Source organism: Mixophyes fleayi, chromosome 3, assembly GCF_038048845.1.
Source record: "Mixophyes fleayi isolate aMixFle1 chromosome 3, aMixFle1.hap1, whole genome shotgun sequence".
Lineage (NCBI taxonomy): Eukaryota > Metazoa > Chordata > Amphibia > Anura > Limnodynastidae > Mixophyes > Mixophyes fleayi.
Window position 1 is genome coordinate 176,140,624 of NC_134404.1, and position 9,794 is coordinate 176,150,417.

Genomic DNA, 9,794 nt, shown 5'->3' on the forward strand with positions numbered 1-9,794 from the left:
TTGTTGATTTCTACAAAGTAGTGTTAGAATTGGGATCTTAAACAGACAGCCAAAAACACAGCTGCCCACCCAGCCATCCAGACAACAAAAGCTAAGTGATAAAGAAAAAAAAATATTTTGTGTGTGTTTCTGTTTTCCCTTCTATTTATTTGTTTGTAGGGATCTGCACCGGCGACTTTTGGTGTCTCGTGTTTTGTGTTTTGGATTCGGATCTTCTTGAGGTTTTGGGTTTGGATTTGTTTCGCAGAACACCTGCCGAAAGGTTTTGGTTCGGATTTAAGGTTTTGTAATCGGATTTTTTTTTAAAAAAGCATAAAAAGTTCAAAAATCACGGTTTTGGGCTTATTTTCACTCCTACGCTATTATTAACCTCAATAACATTCAATAACAATCATTTCCACTAATTTACAGTGTATTCTGAACACCTCACAATATTGTTATTAGTCCAAAACGTTGCAACGAGGTATCTTTCTGGACTGCGTAGTGGAGTGGTCCCCACAATATAATAAGAAAACCATCAACTGATCTTAATCGCACCCAAAAATGTACCTGGACTGCGTAGAGGAGTGGTCACCACAATATAATTTAAAAACCCTGAACTGGTCTGAATCGCACCAAAAAATGTAACTGGACTGCGTAGAGGAGTGGTCACCAAAATATAATTTAAAAACCCTGAACTGGTCTGAATCGCACCAAAAAATGTACCTGGACTGCGTAGAGGAGTGGTCACCACAATATAATTTAAAAACCCTGAACTGGTATGAATCGCACCAAAAAATGTACCTGGACTGCGTAGAGGAGTGGTCACCACAATATAATAAGAAAACCATCAACTGGTCTGAATCGCACCAAAAAATGTACCTAGACTGCGTAGAGGAGTGGTCCCCACAATATAATAAGAAAACCATCACCTGGTCTGAATCGCACCAAAAAATGTATCTGCACTGCATAGAGGAGTGGTCATTACAATATAATTAAAAAACCCTCCACAGGTCTGAATTCCAAAAAAAAAGTTTCTTGACTGCGTAGTGGGGTGGCCCCGGTACACAATTTTTTACCGGGGCCACAATATAATTAAAAAACCCTCCACGGGTCTGAATTCCACCAAAAAAGTTTATGGACTGTGTAGTGTAGTGTTCCACACAATATTATTTAAAAATTTTGCAGCAACAGTCAACGTCGTTTAATATCTGATACACCTCTATCTGGACTGCATAGTGGAGTGGCCCCGGTACTAAATTTGGTACCGGGGCCACAATACCTCCTCCAACTTCCAAGTGTAGTGTTTATAACATATTAACACTACACTAATTCTAGCACGTCAATACCTCTTGTTTTAAATAATGACAGGGCATTTAACTTTTGGTTTAATTTTTTGAATTTGTTGACATTTTGTTTTAGTTTTTGAACATGGCAAACGACTGTTAAATGGTCACATAATGCCAAAAAAAGAGTTGCAAGATGGAATTGTCCTTGGACCCTCCCACCCACCCTTATGTTGTTGAAATAGGACATGCACACTATAACAAACCAATCATTTCAGTGACAGGGCCTACCAAACAACTGTGGCTGAAATGATTGGTTTGTTTGGGCCCCCACACCAAAAAAACAATTCATCTCTCCCTGTACAAACTAAACAGGCTCTACTGAGGAAAGATGTCGTCCTCATCCTCAACCTCTGATTCCTCTCCCCCTACAGTGTGTACTTCCTCCTCCTCACACATTATCAATTCGTCCCCGCTGGACTCCACAACCACAGGTCCCTTTGTACTATCTGGAGGGCAGTGCTGTACTTCATTGAGGAATTGATTATTCATTTTTATAAACATCATTTTATCAACGTTGTGAGGAAGCAACCTTCTTCGCCGCTCACTGACCAGGTTCCCCGCTGCACTAAAAACTCTTTCCGAGTACACACTGGAGGGGGGACAACTCAGGTAAAATAGAGCCAGTTTGTACAGGGGCTTCCAAACTGCCTTTTTTTCCTGCCAGTAACAATATGGACTGTCTGACATGTCTATTTGGATGGTGTCAGCAAAATAATCCTCCACCATTTTTTCAATTGTGACAGCATCCAATGCAGCGACAGTAGACATGGCTGCCAGGTCCTTCAGTCCGGACCAGATGTTATCAGCATCCCCGCCAGCGGCTCTTTTAGGAAAACTGAGCTTTTTCCTCGCAGCCATAGATGTGGAAGAAAATGAGGGTGGAGCTGTTGGCATGTCACCGTCCTCTTCAGAGGACAATCTCCTGACCAGCAGGTCTTTGCACCGCTGTAGACTTGTGTCCGCCGGAAACAGAGACACAACATACGCTTTAAACCGAGGATCGAGCACGGTGGTCAGAATGTATTCCTCTGACTTTAAAAGAGTGACCACCCTCGGATCCTGGCAAAGCGTACGAAGGGCTACATCCACAAGAGCTACATGCTTGGTGTAATCGCAATGGTTTACCAGCTCCTCCCTCATTTTCTCCAGCTGCTTCTGCAACAGCCTAATCAGGGGAATCACCTGACTCAAGCTGGCAGTGTCGGAACTGACTTCTCGTGTGGCAAGTTCAAATGGCTGCAGAAACTTGCACAACACGGAAATCCTTCTGCAGTGCGCTTGACTCAGGCGCATCCCCACTCCTTTTCCTATGTCGTAGGTGGCTGTGTAGGCTTGAATGGCCTTTTAATGCTCCTCCATCTTCTGCAGCATATAGAGGGTGGAGTTCTAGCACGTCACTACCTCTTGTTAATTTAGATTGCAAGGCTTGTAAATACTTTGAAGATAAAAAAGGAGACTGCACAGACTGTGGAGCTAGTGAAATTAAATGGACCACGTTACTTTGGTGGCTATCTATGCCCCCCCGCCCTACACTTGTAGTTGAATATAAAAAAAGCAGCCTGCATAGACTGTAGAACTAGAAATTCAAATAAACAAAGAAATGGACAAAGGCAGTTTGGTATCTGTCTGCATCAGATCCCCTCTCCAGTAGGAGTAAAATAGAAAACTATTCAGCCGTTATATAATCTAGAATATAAATAGAAATTGAGAAAGGCAATTTGGTATCTGCATCATAATCATCAACATACTCCTCAGCGCCAGCTACATCAATAGCCTCCTCCCAGTGTAGAACATTCACACCTTCATTAGCCAAATCTGTAACGACTGTGGGTGATCCTTCCAGTATATGCCGAGGACGTGCTGCAAATGGTGGAAGGAGCCACCTCTTCCCGTACAGTGATGGGAAGGTCAGGCTTCGCAACCACCAACACCCTTGGACTCGCATTGGGGATTTGTGATAATTTATCTTTAGAAGGCAGAGTTGTTTGCTGTGTTGTTGCTGACAGCATAACTCTCTTCAATTTTTTGTAGGGGGGGGGAGGAGGAGGAGGGCTAAGATCCTTGGGTGAAGCTGAAGCACTAGTCATGAACACGGGCCAGGGCCTAAGCCGTTCCTTGCCACTCCGTGTCGTAAATGGCATATTGGCAACTTTACGTTTCTCCGCAGATGATTTTAAGTTTCTCTTTTTGCTACTTTTACTTAACTTGGGCTTTTTGGATTTTACATGCCCTGTACTAGGAGATTGGGCATCGGGCTTGGAAGACGATGTTGATGGCATTTCATCGTCTATGTCATGACTAGTGGCAGCAGCTTCAGCATTAGGAGGAAGTGGGTCTTGATCTTTCCCTACTTTATCCTCCAAATTTTTGGTCTCCATTATATGTAGCACAAGATACTGCAGAATGTGTGAACTTGGTAATATTGCAGTACCAATGGGCTTATACTGCAGGATTGGTTTTGCAAATTTTGTTGTAATTAATTTTTTTTTAAATTATTTTTTTGTATTTTTTTTATAACTTTTTAAAAAAAATTTAAACACTTGGGAATAATGGGGAAATAACTATGCCCTTAGAAGCACAGAGCACAGGACACAGCACCACTGGACTGAACAGGACACAGGACCCAGCAGCACCACTGAACTCAAAATTGACAGAACACAGCACAGCACTAAACAGCACAGCACGAGATCTACCAGGACAGAGGACCACCTAACACTCCCTCCCTCTACCCTGATCAATGCCCGAGTGAAGATGGCGGCGACTAGCGGGGAATTTATAGGATCCGAGTATCGCGAGATCCGACAGCGGGATTATGACTCCGAGCCTCGGTTTCAAGTTTTCATTTGGCGCCAATACCCGGATCTGTCTCGGATCCGACTCGGATCGGAAACGTTCGGGTGGGCTCGGATTCACGAAATCCGAGTGCGCTCATCTCTATTTGTTTGTTCCTCCTTGGTAGGTTAAATGTAGTAGCTGCTAGCTTAGACATTACTGCTTAAGCTGACATTTAAGAAAAAAAAAGTTGGGTTGTTTACCCGTTTTACTTGTCAATATGTTAAGGGAGACGCAATTTCACTCTCACCAAATCAAATAGCAATATTGAGGAAATTCTCTGTGTTTTAACCAATGTGGCCACCACACAGAAGGCCCTGCATGGCCAAATGCTAGCCATCGCCGAGGCCCAGGTGGAAAGTAACAAACTATTGTTAACGGAGCTCAGTCAGCTCTGACAAAATGAGCACAAACCCACTGTGTTGCAAAAGATGACCTCCTCTGACGATGTTGAGGCGTTATTGTTTGAAAAGACAGCGACACGTCTTAAGTGACAAACAAATGACTGTTGGAGAAACTGGCTCCTTATTTGACGGACGAAGCCCAGTGGGCCTATATGGACATGCCTGAGGACCAGGCAACAGACTTTCAGCAACTAAAGGTTGCAATTCTGGCATGAATAGGGGTGACAGTACTCAAGAAAGCGCAACAATTTCATACCTGGCAGTTTAGACCAGGATCCTCAATGCGTGCCCAGGTGGCAGACCTGGCAAAGTTAACAAAAAGTTAGTTAGAGCCCAACCCTAATACATCGGTCAGAATGTTAGAAATCCTGGCTATCGACCATTGCGAGTGGAACCTAAGTCGGGAGTTACAGATACAGGTTCTATTGACTACCCCTTAGTTGTTTGAGGAGCTTGCGACATCTATTGACCGATATTACGCCGTCGAAAATATGGTCCGGCAGCTGGAGAGTTGTCAAGCCAGACTTTAGGCCGAAACCAATTCCAAAGATTGGCACAGACTGCAAAGTGTTTTGAGTGTAGCAATCAGGGACACTACCGGAGGCATTGCCCAAATTAGCCAGAACCGTTAGGTGATTCGACTAGATACCAGGTTTCCTGTTTGTTTCACCATGTCCTCGTCCGCAGGGAATCCACTGCTGTTCCGGTTGACTGTTCTGATAAGGTAAAAGGTGGTGTTAGCATTGGTAAACTGAAGTAGTGAAATCATCTTGGTATCTGTCACTGTGGTTCCAAAAGGCCTGTCGGCCCGGCTACTATCGGGAGCAATCAGGACAGGCTGGCAACTGAGTCACTGGCCGGACGTCTGACCCTACTTGATACTGTCTTTCATACTCCGAAATAGAAAATAGAGACCAAGAAAGTGTAATACCTGGAGCCTGAATACAAGGCTTTGGCTACAACTAGGCCAACGCCGCGTTCCTGAAGATGGGAGAGAAAGATCCAAGCTGCAAAAAGTTGAGAGGAAACAGAAACCTTGCCAGAGGGTCCCCAATATTCAGGTCTATGTCACTCAAAGACTTTGCAAGGGACCAACTTAATGATAGTGCTTTGGAGACTGCTTATAAATATGTGGTGGAAGTTAATAGCATATGGAAGGCTGAGAGATCAGCCAGGGGAGAACCTTATTTTATAATGAAAGGGTTCTGTTATATAGGTTGGCAGTGGTGCAGGAAAAGACAGTTCATCAACTCCTGGTGCCACAGGTGCATGTCCCTTTGGTACTAACCACAGCCCATACACACTTTTTGGGGGGACAGCTAGAAGAGGAGAAGACTTTAAATTGGGTGCTCCTGAGATTTTACTGGCCAGAAATCCATATGGCAGTCAAGAGATATTGTCAAGCCAATGGACGCCCCCTAAACCAGACTATCTAGCTCCCCTTGTACCTCTCCCTATATTTCCAGTCCCAATCGAGCGTATTGCCAAGGACTTAGTGGGTCCCTTGGTCAAGTCTGCCAGAAAGCATCAATATGGAGTTCTTGATTACACTACACCCTGAGGCAATTCCACTATGGAATATTAAATCAAGCACCATTGCAATAGAATTACTATTAATGTACACTAGGCTTGGAAACCCAAAACAGATCCTAACACATCAGGAAATACCCTTTGTGTCAGGAGTTATTTAAATTGCTAGGGGGTACAAAGACTGCAGACCTCGATTTCTCATCCGCAAACTGACGGGTTGGTTGAGTGGTTTAATAGGACCCTAAAGCAAATGATTAGATGAGCTGTGGCTCAGGATAAAAGAGATAGGGTGTCTGTCACTCACCAGACTTCTGGACCTAGAGCTGGGCCAGTTGCCTCTCTGCTGGCGTCTGTGTTGCGCTGCGGCCGTCCACCATCTTGACTGTGCTTCTCCGCATGTGCAGACCAGGAGGGTCCTTTCTAACTTTTCCTTTATTGGTATTGGCTATCCATTAGCCTTTTCCCTATTTAAAGCACCTCTGACCCCTCCTTAATTGTCTGATCTTGATTCTCCCCTCCTTGTGTCAGCTGTGTACTCTGTTCCTGTGGCTGCGGTTACTCTCAGCGTTCCAGCCTCGTTGCACTGGTCTCCGATTACTTCTACTGCGTCTCATCTGTTGGCCGGATACTTCTCAGCCACATCCGTGGTAAACCTGCTTCCCGCTGTATGCTGTAGTGACCACTGCTTCTCACCTGTTGGCCGGATACTTCTCAGCCACATCCGTGGTAAACTTGCCTCCCGCTGTATGCTGTAGTGACCGCTGCTTCTCACCTGTTGGCCGGATACTTCTCAGCCACATCCGTGGTAAACTTGCCTCCCGCTGTATGCTGTAGTGACTGCTGCTTCCCACCTGTTGGTCGGATACTTCTCAGCCACATCCGTGGAAATCCTGTCACGTGTTGACTTTTGTGCCATTATTGTTTCTCTAATTTTTCGCTGGCCATCTCCCATGCTGTCAGTGGTAAATCTACCTCTGGCTGATAGCTATAACCCGTGCTATATCTCTCCTATTGGACTGATTCCCTTTAGCCTCATATGGGATAACATTACCTCTGTTTGTTTATCCTATAGCATCAGTCTCATCTCTCCTCCTGGCCGGACAGTTGTTGTTACAATCATCATATGTATATTTGCTCTCTTGAGTATCCTCGCATTTCTACTTATTGTCTACCTCTATATTTAGCTGTACTCTGTTGCTCTGCTGCACTCTCTTGAGGGCCGGGATTTGCACAGTGACGCCGCAAAAAAACGAACCCTCTTGCGGGGGTCCCTGGAGAAGACCAGCCGCTGCGTTAGACATCGCGCCTCGAGAGTAGTGACAACTAGCAGATCGCTGGGTCAAGAACTCTAGTGACCGTGACAGTGTCCCAATCTCATGTTTGTGATTAGGGCGGTGCCTTTGAGCTTCTCTTTAGGAGTCAACCCTGTTGTCAGGTTTGCACACGAAGAAGTGAGTGGGATCCTGCTGTCTTAACTGGGATTGGCTGGACTCCCCTAGAGGGGCGGAATCTAACAGGGTGGAAGGTATTCACCAAGGAAGCTCGCAAGGGAATTTGGACTTAGCGGCTCCCACCCTGCAGTTCGTGGCCCTCCAGGGAAGTTCCCAGTGTGAAGGAACAGATCTAAACAGCATACAGAGAGATATAGTTCAGGTATCGATTAATAATAAAACTATTATCATTCAGAAGTGGAACATGAATGCAAGTTCAATGGAGCAAAGGATGCACTGCAGATGATGAACCACGGCAGTGTGCAGAAGGGTAGAACCAATCAACGGGGTTCCACAATGTAGGCCGAATACATAGTGAGTGTAGACAACAGCAAGGGCTCCTAGGAAGTGGAATGCAAATACAAAGTTCACTGGAGTGCAGAGAATACTGCGGATGTGAGCACAGCTGTTATACAGGAGAATAGACACAATGGAGTTAATGGTTCAAGCTGATACATAGTGAGTATTGGCAACAGCGAGTACCACTAAGAGTAAAATAGAATGTAAGTTTGATTGTATCCATATATGCAATAACGAAGAAGGGACACAGACACCACCGAGATATGGAACTAGTTGGCAATGGTCAGCAATCCATGCAGAGTGGCTAGCGTTGATAGCAGAGATCAGCGGAATCAGAAATGCAGCAATGATGAGCCACGGCTTACCACAAGAATGTGGACCAATTCAGCAGAAGACAGCGGTACATGTAGGAGAGCTAGCGGGCGTAGACCACAATGATACCACAGATGAATGGAACAGGTGAGCAGGGATCAGCAAACTCCGAGTATGCAGCAACGATGACCCACGGCTTAACACAGGGATGTGCAAAGAGTAGCTGCAGTCAGCAGTGTATGCGGAGTAGCTTAGCAGGCGTTGATCACAGCAATATCATAGTTAAACGGAACAAATAAGCAAAATAGATACAACGGGAAAAGGCAGCTGAATCCAGCCAGGTGTAGACTTGAAAAACCAGCAAAGGATAAGTGAAAGGAGGAGCCTTATAAAGGAGGACTGGCCAATAGTAAAATTGACTAAAACCACAGGTGAAGTAATCACAGATGTAAAGCGTGGCTGACAGCCAAGAAGAGGTTTAATATGAGAATCAGTGCTTTGAAGCTCGGGTGGAGATACCCGGGGAGCGGTGTGTGACACCTGCAGAGTTTTGGACATCCTCAAAGAAGGGTGGGAACAGAAGAGTCCCAAAGAACCTTATATAGTACAGTTTGTGTCCCAATTATATGATCGACTACAGCAGATCGGCACGTTTGTAAAACATCTGATGGAAGCACAGGGACGGCAAAAAAAGGGTTATGATACCAGTCCCACCTTACGCACCTTTACCCAGGTGACAAGGTGCTCATCCTAGTGCCAACTCAGGAAATCAAGTTGTATGCGCATTGGCAAGGCCCTTTTGAGGTAATAGAGCCCATAGGGCAAGTAAATTTACTGAGTGCGTCAACTCGGTAGATGGCGAAAAGAGCAAGTCTATCATGTTAACTTGTGGTTGAAGGAAACCTCAACATTAACGTTGGGTGCAGTAAAAACCAAGGACTGCATAGTCTTAATGGAGTCTTCCCTGGCACCATCTCAGAGACGAAAGGCGTTAGAAATGTTGGCTTGGAATATGGACGTTTTTTCTGCACACCAAGATAATTGAACATGACATCTTCACCCCACTAGTGGTTATAGTTAACCAGCAGCCATGTAGAATACCTGAGGCAAGAAGAACTGCAGTAAAGCGAAAGGAGGAGGACATGTTGCAACTTGGGGTAGTGGAGGAGTTCACCAGTGAATGGAATAAGCCCATAGCCTGGTGCAGGCCTAGGACATCAGGTAGGAGGACGTTGGGCAGCAGGAGACCGCAGGTGAGTGGACCATCTGGAGAGTACGCCCGAGCCAGGGGCTGTAGTAGGCGGTGGCCGATGGATGGAGCGCTCGTAGGAGGATCACAAATGTCGCCCATGGATAGGCAGGCAAGCAACAGTGGTAGGCAGCGAGGAAGGCATCTCCAGAGGCATAATTTTTTGCCCAGAAAAGAAAAGCTGGGCTCCAACGTAGAGCTCGCAGGGCACATCTGGCATGGACAGGAACAGGAAAATGTCAATGCTTGACTCTTGTATGCAATCCTCAAGATCACACTGTCACACTGTCTATAATGTCACAATGTCTAAGTTAACATTAGCTATACATGGACAATACTTCTGTCACTT